The sequence below is a fragment of the Carlito syrichta genome, unplaced genomic scaffold, assembly GCF_000164805.1.
Source record: "Carlito syrichta isolate Samal-C Ts95f unplaced genomic scaffold, Tarsius_syrichta-2.0.1 Scaffold170032, whole genome shotgun sequence".
NCBI lineage: Eukaryota > Metazoa > Chordata > Mammalia > Primates > Tarsiidae > Carlito > Carlito syrichta.
In genome coordinates, this window is record NW_007114128.1 from 55,816 (window position 1) to 66,274 (window position 10,459).

Below are 10,459 nucleotides of genomic sequence, written 5' to 3' on the forward strand. Positions count from 1 at the left end.
CTGGCACCAAAGGCGGCAGCTCTGGTCAATGCTTCGTGGATGCGGCTGTAATGCGCAGGGAGAGATCTGAAAAGACGAACTGAAGCTCAGATACTAAGGGGAGATTCCGTGGGGAGGAAGAGGCTGGAAAAGTGATAATAATGTCAGTTTTCTGAAAAGGCAGGAAGGACGGAACCAAGGCATAAATGGAAGACTGCTACAGCCATTAGTAGCAGTCAACATAAAACTGTGGTTTAAAAAAGAATATTTGGAAAATTCATTGAAAAACTGTATGTGCTAAATATCTAAGTAAAAAAATAAAATGCATTTATATTTATGCCACAAAAAGCTCAACTCAATTCTCTTGCAAGAATAACTATGGACACTAACAATTGCTAATTCGTTCAACAAGCATTTACTAAAAGCCTGCTATGAACTGGGCAGTGTTCTAGTCTCTGCAGAAGATTATAACAAATAAGACATTATTTCTGCCCTTGAGGAGCCCATGGCTAGTCAGCAGGGACGTTCTAAACAAATGCTTGCCATTCCAGGTAAGTCCAGCACTGAGTCCCTTGCATGGTCAAGAGACGGCTGGACACAAGGTGAGGCAAAACAGCTGGTACCTGACCCTCCAGAGCTGTGTCAACCTGGGCAAGTGAGGTGGTTTCTCTCAAGGCCTCAGTTTCCTCATCACGGAGGGGAAGGGAAGTTACTCACCTCTAAGGTTATGAGAACAAAGTAAGGAAAGGCTGTAAAACACCTGGAATAGAGCCAGGCCCCCGGTGGCTGCTCAACACATGTGAGCTATTTGTGTCAAGAGGGCAAACAGACAAGCAGCTATGGGTCGGTCTCAGAGGACAGCAGGAGACGGTGCTCCAGAGAGAGGGAACAGACCAGGAGATGGGGATCTAGAAAGGGAACAAAGGGGACAGACCAGGAGACAGTGCTCTAGAAAGAGCAAATGGAAGGAACAGACCAGGACATGGTACTCTAGACTTGAGAGGGGAAGGAGGGAACAGGCCAGGAGACAGCGCTCCAGAGAGAGGAAACAGCAGGTATCGTGCCAAGGAATAGCGTAGCGCGGGGAACCACAAGTTTAAAAGAACCCTCTCTCGCCCAACCCACCTTGTCCAGGGAGAATTCAAAACACTCCTATAGAGCTGGAAAAGACGACAGTCATATGGGGTGAGGGTGGAGAAGCAGGACGGGCAAAGGAAGAGTCAGGACAGGAGGAGAGTCCCACGACCTGTGACCAGCTGGAGGGCGGGGGGCGAGGGGCAGGAGCCCAGCGCGATTCCCGGGGTCTGACTTGATCATGGAATCCCTGAGGCAACCGTGGCTTGAGGTGGGTGAGGGCAGGCTGCCAGGAAGGTGAGGAGGCTGTTTTGGACCCACTGTGTCTAAGCCACTTCGTGGTCATCAGCAAACAGCCCGGGAAGAGAGGCCCAGACAAAGCCAGATTAGGGCACCGTCAGGACAGTAACGCCCTGTTACTACATGAGTGAGAAAGGAAACAGACAAGGTTAAACTCTTGGACCCCAACACTAAGGGGCAGATAGCAGAAACCCAGAGAGAAGCTCAGAAGGTAAAAGAACGAGCTGAGCTCTCCAGGAGCTGGAGCTCTGCCTGAGAATGATGCATTCCCAGGAGTGGACGGGGAGGTGGGCACCACCCAGTTCTAGAGAGGCTGAGAGAGTAAGAGACAGCTACCGGGCCGGGCACACAGGCTCACGCCTGTCACCCCACCACTTTGGGAGGCTGAGGCGGGAGGATGACGTGAGCCCAGGAGCTCAAGACCAGCCTGGGCAACACAGTGCGACCTCGTCTCTACAAAAAAAATTTTTAATGAACCTGGTGTGGTGGCATGCACCTGTAGTCCTGGCTACTTGGGACTGAGGCAAAGGATCACCTGAGCCCAGAAAGTTGAGACTGCAGTGGCTATCTGTGTGCCACTGCCTTCCAGCCTGGGCAAGAGAGTGAGACTCCAACCCAAAACAAAAAAACAAACAAACAAAAAACTAAAAGATCTAAATAAATGGCAAAACATCTCAGGTTCGAGGACCGGAGATGAAACATTCCCAAAATGACAACACTTCCCAGACCTATCTACAGACACCACACAATCCCTATCAGAACTCCAGCTGACATCCTTGGACAAACTGACAAGCTGATTTCCAAACTGATATGGAAGTGGGAGAGACTCAGAATGGTCAAAACAGTCCTAAGACGGAAGAATAAAGCAGGAGGACTTAAACTTCCTGTCAAAATTTACTACAAAGCAACAGTAACTAAGGCAGTGTGGTACTGGTACATGAACATATAGGTCAATGTACCAATAAACCCATACATCTGTCACCAGCTGATTTTCAACAAGGGTGCCAGAACCATCCAATGATGAAGAATCTTCTCTTTAACAGATGGTGCTGGGACAACTGGGTAGGCAGCTAGATAACCCCTACCCCACACCAAAAACAAAAGCTAATGCAAAAGGGGTCCAAGACAACTGTAAGAGCAAAACTCTTAGAGAAAACTCTTAGAGAAAAACAGGAATAATTCTTCATGACCTTGAATTTGGCAAAGGCAATACTTCAAAAGACACATTCGAGAAAATGAAAAGACAACCATGGGGGAGAAAGTATTTGCAAGCTACATACATGGCAAGGGATTTGGATCTACACCATTGAAAGAACTCCTACAACACAGGTCAGGCACGGAGACCCATGACTGTCACCCCAGCACTCTGGGAGGTTGAGGCAGGAAGACTACTTGAGCCCAGGAGTTCCGGACCAATCTTAGGAACATGGTAAGAACTCTTCTACAGAAAATCAAAACATTTTACAGGCATGGTGGTGTAATGTCTGAAGTCCCAGCTAATGGAGAAGCTGAGGCCTCCAGCCTGGGAGGCAGAGAGAGACGGCGACTCAAAAAATTAAAATTTAAATTTAAAAAAACCACAATGAAATGCCACTACACCCACTAACACCCACTAGGACTGTTAGAATAAAAAACTCCATTGCCTGAGCCCATGGGTTCGAGACCTGCCTGGGCAACTTGGCGAGACGTCATCTCTACAATAAATCAAAAATTAGCCAGGTGTGGCAGCACGCGCCTGTAGTTTCAGCTACTTGGAAAGCTGAGGCGGAAGGATCACCGGAGCCCAGCAGGTCAAGGCTGCAGTGGCCGCTCCCGGTCTGGGCGACGGAGTGAGACTCCAACTCAAAAAAAAAAAGAATAAAAAAACTCCAATGAAAAAGCCTGGCGACGGAGTGAGTCTGGGCGACGGAGTGAGACTCCAACTCAAAAAAAAAAGAATAAAAAAACTCCAATGAAAAAGCCTGGCCTGATGACTCAGGTCTGTAATCCCAGTACTTTGGGAGACTGAAAGGCCAGGAGTTCAAGATCAGTCTGGACAACATGGTAAGACCCTGTCTCTACCATTTTTTTAAAAATTTATAAATAAATAACTAAGTGCTGGCAAGGACATGCAGAAATCATAACCTGCATACAGTGCCGGTGAGAACATAAAACTCCAGCTGCTTTGGAAAAGTCTGGCAGTTTCTCTAATGATTGAACACAGAACACAGAATTATCATCTGACTCAATGATTCTACACTTACATATGTATGTAAGGAAAATGAAAACATACGTCCACAAAAACTTGTACATGAATGTTTATAACAGCATTATTCATAATCACCAAAAAGTAGAAACAACTTAAATACCTATTGACAGATGAATATATGTACAAATATACCATGGACTATGAGTCAGTCATAAAAAGCAATGAAGTACTGAAACCTGTTACAACATAGATGAACCCTGAAAACATTATGCAAATTAACGGATGATTTCATTCACATGAGCAAGCTCTCACGGGGAAATCCATGGAGACAGTGGCTGGGTAGTTGTTAGGGAGGGGGTAGGAACCAGGAAGATGGTGGGTGACTGCTAAGGCAGATGGGGTGAGGAACATTCTAGAATCAGTGCACTGATGGCTGCATGTATCTGTGGAGACACTAAAAAGTAGTGACTCGTGCACTTCAAATGGTGAAAAGTGTGGTGTGTGAGCTGTACCTCAACAAAGCTGTTAGGAGATATACATGAAAGTTCTAAGAAAAAGTTACAAAGGATGAACTACTCTGTTAAAGAACGACCTGGAATGGAAAAATACTAGGAAAGCAACCACCACGAGGCACCAACACTATAGACACTCCTGAAGCAGGCCCAGGGAACGCTCACCAGGCCTGTGACAAGGAGGAAGAACCATGAGGCACCCAGCAGGAGAAGGCGGGACCCAAGCAGGACAGCCACTGCAAGCAGGGTCGAGAGCAGCCAAAGAAAAGGCCTAGAAGAGAGAGGAGGCACACAGTGGAGCTGGTTTTCAAAAACCCGAGAGCTGGTTCTAGGCAAGAAAAAAGGGCAAGGCCTCATATAGAAAATAAGACGTGACCGTGAGGGAACAGGCAAGACTCGGGGACTGTTTTAAATCCTAGAAGAACACCCACTCAGCTTACAGTAAATGCACTGGAAGCCGGGCTCGGTGGCTCAGCCTGTAATCCTGCGCCTTGGGAGGCTGAGGTGAGTGGATTGCCTGAGCCCATGGGTTCGAGACCCGCCTGGGCAACTTGGCGAGACCTCATCTCTACAATAAATCAAAAATTAGCCAGGCGTGGTAGCGCGCGCCTGTAGTTCCAGCTACTCGGAAGGCTGAGGCAGAAGGATCGCCGGAGCCCGGCAGGTCGAGGCTGCGGTGGCCGGGAGCGGCCACTGCACTCCAGTCTGGGCGACAGAGTGAGACTCCAACTCAAAAAAAAAAAAAAAAAAACAATAAATGCACTGGGAAATACAGATGAACTGGGTGATTTCCTAGGATAAATCAAATGATCAAAGCTTCCTCCATCGATATAAGCTCTCAGGAGCCAAATTACAGAAGAAAAAATATAGCTGTCCCAGAGGCCTCTTGCCCTCAGAACACGCAAGGCCCAGACTACCTAGGGGGAATTCAAGCAAAGCTTTAGTCAGTGCCACAGAACCAGAAAGAAGGAAATGCCTGGGGGGGGGGAACTTTGAAATAAATGCATAAAAGTGGCACAATTAAAAATAACACACGACTGGGTGCAGTGGCTCAAGCCTATAATCTTAGCACTTTGGGAGGCTGAGGCGAGAGAACCGTCTGAGCCAAGGGGTTCGAAATCAGTCTGAGCAACTTGGTGAGACCTCGTCTCCACAATAAATCACAAAAAGTTAGCTGGGCATGGTGGCGTGCGTCTGTAGTTCCAGTTACTTGGAAGGCTGAGGTGAAAGGATCGCCTAAGCCCAGCAGGTTGAGGCTGTGGTGGCCGTGAGTGTGCCACTGCACTCCAGCCTGGGCAACAAGAATGAGACTCCAACTCAAAAAAAAAACAAGAAAATACAAAAAAACCACACACACAGAAAGGAAAAGTAAGACGCTTACAAGGAGCGATGCAAAATTTATAAGCTTAGCAAACAAAACCTAGCAGTACATTAAAAATAATAATGTACTGGGACAAGGTGAGTTGATTCAGCAACACAAAAATAGTTCAGTAACAGTAAATGTTAGTACAATTTACCACAATTAGATCAAAGAAGCAAGATTACATAATAATTCCCACAGATGCTAGAAAGGCATTGGCAGCAATTATTCCCATTCATTAAAAAGTATTTTAAGATGGTAAAAGCTGACTACTTTAACACGAGACAGTATGTTCACTCCAATCTCAAGTCGGATCTAATCTATATAGGAAAGTCAGGAATAAGACAAAGATCCACTGCTATTTGTTTAACATTTTTGGAAAGTACTAGCCAAATCAGTCTGACAAAAGAAAGAAACTAAGCAGAAAAAATGTAAAAGAGGCAAGGTACGGTGGCTCACGTCTGTCATCCCAGCACTTTGGGAGGCTGAGGTGAGAGGACTGCCTGAATGCAAGAGTTCGAGACCAGCCTGGACAATTTGGTAAGACCTCATCTCTACAATAAATCAAAAAATTAGCTGAGGGTGTGGCACACACCTGTGGTTCCAGCTACTTGGTAGGCTGAGGTGGAAAGGATCACCTGACCCCAGCAGGTCGAGGCTGCAGTAGCTGTGACTATGCCACTACACTCCAGCCTGAGTGACAGAGTGAGACCGATTCAAAAAGGAAAAAAAAAAAGGAAAAGAGAAGGCAAAATTATCATTATTTGTTAATAATATGATTATTTAACTGCAAATGTTATTCTTTTAACATCTCAAATAGGTCATGAAAACACGCAACTGTTATTCTCTAGGAAAAAAATGCAGGAGGATCCCTTGAGCCCAAGAGACGGAGGCTGCAGTGACTATGCTAGTGCCGCTGCACTTCAGCATGGGCAACAGGGGAGACCTTATCTTTAAAAATAATAATCATCATTTTAAAAATAAACTCAGGAAATAGAGTGAAGGAAGGCGATAACCAAAGAATGGGGTCATTTGGTATAAGCAGATAATCTGATCAATGGAATAGAATCAAAGTCCAGCAATAATCTCAAATGACACGTGGAAACCCGAACACCTACAGACAACACTTCAAATCAACAGGGAGAAGCTGGCCTCTCAGGAAACAACACGCAGCCACTGGATGGCCACGGGGAGGAAAGCCATGTGGTCGCAGCTCAGCACGTGACTCAGCAGGAAGTGCATATGCCAAATGCACTTAACCCGAAAATAAAAGTATAAGAATATTGGGAGAAAACACCAGAATATTCCTTTTCATTTTAATTAGGAATACTGAAATAGTAAAGAGCTTTCTCATGACACAAAACCTAGATTCCGAAAAAGATGAATACATTTAATAAAACATTTAATTCCTGCTGAAAAATACACCATACACAAAATCAAAAGACAAACCAAGTGTTATGAAACATGGCTGTACCATATACCAAAGGCTAAGAACGAATGTCATGAGAACAGAGTCGTCTAAACAATGTGAATCATCCAAATAGAAAAATGAACACTCAGCCTCCCAAAGTGCTAGGATTACAGACTTGAGCCACCACGTCTGGCTCACTTATTTAAAGTCTTCGTTAAGACTTCAGTATGATTTTTACCCAGCATTATCAGCTGCCCATTTGTCCTCATCTTTGTCAGTTTTCCAGTTACTATGTTACCAACAATATCTAACTGTTTTCCCAGCTGACACTGGCATTTAATCATGTTCACCACAATGAAATCACAATGTAACTGGGGTCCCACTACCCCACGACTCCTCACCCACAAGCTGCCCCTCTGCTACTTATCCTGAAGCAAGCACTGCTCCCAGTTCTGAGTGCATAGAGACTATGAATTGGCAAAGATTCAGGAGGAAGAAGCTAGGAACTTCCTGGTCCATGGGGAAGCACACAATCACTACTGGATGTCAGAAAGCAGCACAACCTGGAGCCAGGCTCAGTGGCTCAGCCTGCAATCCCAGCACTTTGGGAGGCCCAGGTGAGTGGACTGCCTGAGCCCGTGGGTTTGAGACCCGCCTGGGCAACTTGGCGAGACCTCATCTCTACAATAAATGAAAAAAATTAGCCCAGCGTGGTAGTGGGTGCCTGTAGTTCCGGCTACTCAGAAGGTTGAGGTTCCCTCTCCCAGTCCTCCAACCGGCACCTTGGCCCCTCCTCCCAACCCCTGCACACATACACCCGGGCGCCTTTTGCAAAGTCACGCCTCCTCGCCTAAGCCCAGCAGGTCGAGGCTGCGGTGGCTGTGAACATGCCGCTGCACTGCAGCCTGGGAGACAGTCTGAGACTCCAACTCAAAAAAAAAAAGATTTTTGCCTCATCCTGAAAGCAACAAAAGCCAGTAAAGGGCTGTAAGCAGAGACAACAATGCACCTGTGCTTGACCGTGCTGCACAGAAACTGGAGGGCAGGAGCGGGAACACTGCCCAGAACGCAGACCTGGGGAGATTATGGCAGTGCAGACAACAGCTATGGCAGCAGTAAAGTCATCAGGACGTGGTAACTAACCACAGCTGAAGTGCAAGGCAAGGAGACGTCAAGGAGGCTGCCCAAGCACCAGGTGTGCGTAACTGGACCAGATAAAGACAACATTACCGAGAGAGAACACTCCAGGGAAACCAGGGGTTTGGTTTTGTTTCACTGGGGGCTGGATGGAGGGGAGAGATGCATAGGAAAGAAAGGTTCTGGACACTGGGTATCTGGAGGTCTTGGCAGAGAAAGATGAAATATTGACCAGATGAGACATCAAAGGAGAGAAGATTAGTTATTGTCCACTAAAAAAAAGTCTGGCTGGGCATGGTGCCTCATGCCTGTAACCCCAGCACTTTGGGAGGCTTAGGAAGGAGGATCTCCTGAGCCCAAGAGCTCAAGGCTGCAGTGAACTATGATTGTGCCACTGCATGCCTCCTGGGCAACAGAGCCTGACCACCCAGACCTGTTTTTTGTTTTGTTTTGTTTTGTTTTAGTAGGAGGCTCACTCTGTCACCCAGACTGGTGTGCAGTGGAATGTTTATGGCCACTGCAGCCCCGACCTGCTGGGCTCAGGCAATTCTTCTACCTCATCCTTCCAAGTAGCTGGAACCACAGATGCGTGCCACCATACTCAACTAATTTTTTGATTTAGTAGAGACAAGATCTAGCCAAGATGCCCAGGCTGGTCTCGAACCCCTGGACTCAGGCAATCCTCTCACCTCTGCCTCCCAAATTGCTGGGATTACAGGCATGAGCCACCACGCCCAGTCAGACCTGTCTCTTTAAAAAAAAAAGAAAGTTTTATCTTCAGTGTCAGCCATAAAACAGGCTGGCCATCACTGAAAATTCTTTTACATCTCTCACAATGTGACAGAGGAGGAGGGAGGGAAGGAGGGAGAAGGAAAGGGGGAGAAGGGGGGGAGGGGGCCAAAGAAGGCAAGAGGGAGAGAGGGGGGAGAGAGGGAGTGGGGGGGGAGAGTGGGAAGAAAGGAGAGGGGGACGAGGGAATGGGAGGAAGGGAGAGAAGGGAGGGGACTTAGAATGCAACACCCGGAGAATAAAGCATTGGTATAGGAGGATGTCAGCCTATACCGTACACTGAGGTACCAGATGTTGCCCCGTTTTGCAAGTGAGGAATGGAGGACGCCACTCGGGGCGGGATCAGTGAAGCAGAGAGAGAGGCTGGGCCTCTCCACGGTGTCCAGCTGAGACGGGTCCATCCTGGCCTCTGGACCAATGGCGCTCGCCCCCCCCCCCGCCCCCCCCCCCCCCGGGCCAGGGATGCAGAAACAGCTCCAGGCGAATCCCCCGCGGGATCCGCGGCTTGCACCGCCCTCGGGTGGCGCGGCGAGGAAGCGCACCGCCGGCGGATCCAGGGCCTGCAAAGACCACCGGACCTCCGACAATCACGGAGCCGTGACCCAAGACCTAAGACTGCGGCAGCAGAGGGAAAGCCAGCGACAGGCCCGTCCAGAGACGCAACGTCTATGCTGCCAATGCCCCTCAATCTAAGTCGGCGTCACTGATTTGGGGTAAGGAGAAAGATTTCTCCGCCGGCCTTTTTCATGTTAAAGATCACATATTAAGTCTCGACTACCAACAAATGTTTCAATTTAATTCTAGTGGTGCTTATACGTGGGTTAAGTACATTTCTGACACACATCAATAACCTCATGACAAACCCGGTGTGCTAAATTCCCTGTTATCTTCAAATCGATAAAATAATAATGTTCAACTATTCAGAAGTACAAGGCACAGTCACAAACACGATTCAGAAAACCCCACGCATCTTCTCAAAACTCATCGACCAAACAATCACTGATGGAATCACCTCCAACATTATCCGCAAAAAACACGGTGAACGACGAACACATCATTCCTGACAGCACTTTTCATAGTAAAATCAAGCTCGCCCAATGCAGCATCTGATATTCTGTGTATCACTGAATTCCCCACCTCCCTTCTACTGGGTTGAACCCTCGCTTACGAATACACCTCTTTAAAGTCGTCTACACACGCACGTAACGACTTGCTATGGCTTTGCCTTTCAAGCCCTCTGAACTCCAGGACAGGGCACTGTACCCTAGAGTGAAACAACTGCGCTGGGTGCACTTCCCCAATTCTCGGTTGTGTTTACGTCGCAGAGGCAACGGAACCGGGTCGCGGAGCAGATTCTGGATCTGCATGCTCTGCCCTTAAACCCGAGACCCCATTACCGACTCTGCCTCTGGACAGTCCCAGACACGAACAACTCTCGCTTCCCCCTCCCAGTCCTTCAGCCGGCACCCGGGCCCCTCCTCCCGACCCCTGCACACAAACACCCGGGCGCCTTTTGCAAAGTCGCGCCTCCTCGACCTGGCCCCCTTTCTGAAATCATGTCCCGCAGACGGCCGCCAGTGCCTTTTACATTTATGTATGTACTTATTTATTTTTAGTGGCGTGTGTCTGTGTGTCCTTCTTTTCACGATCTCGCTGCCGAAGGGAAGGAGCCTGGGAGCCGAGGAACCGAGATCCTCGGGAGCGAAAAG

General features: G+C 47.9%; 1 protein-coding gene across 1 annotated transcript in view; it reads right to left on the reverse strand.

The window, feature by feature from the left end:
• The window catches only part of KLHDC10 (kelch domain containing 10), a 59,400-nt gene that overhangs the window by 48,437 nt on the left and 504 nt on the right, over window positions 1–10,459 (reverse strand). The gene's annotated exons all lie outside the window — the stretch shown is intronic.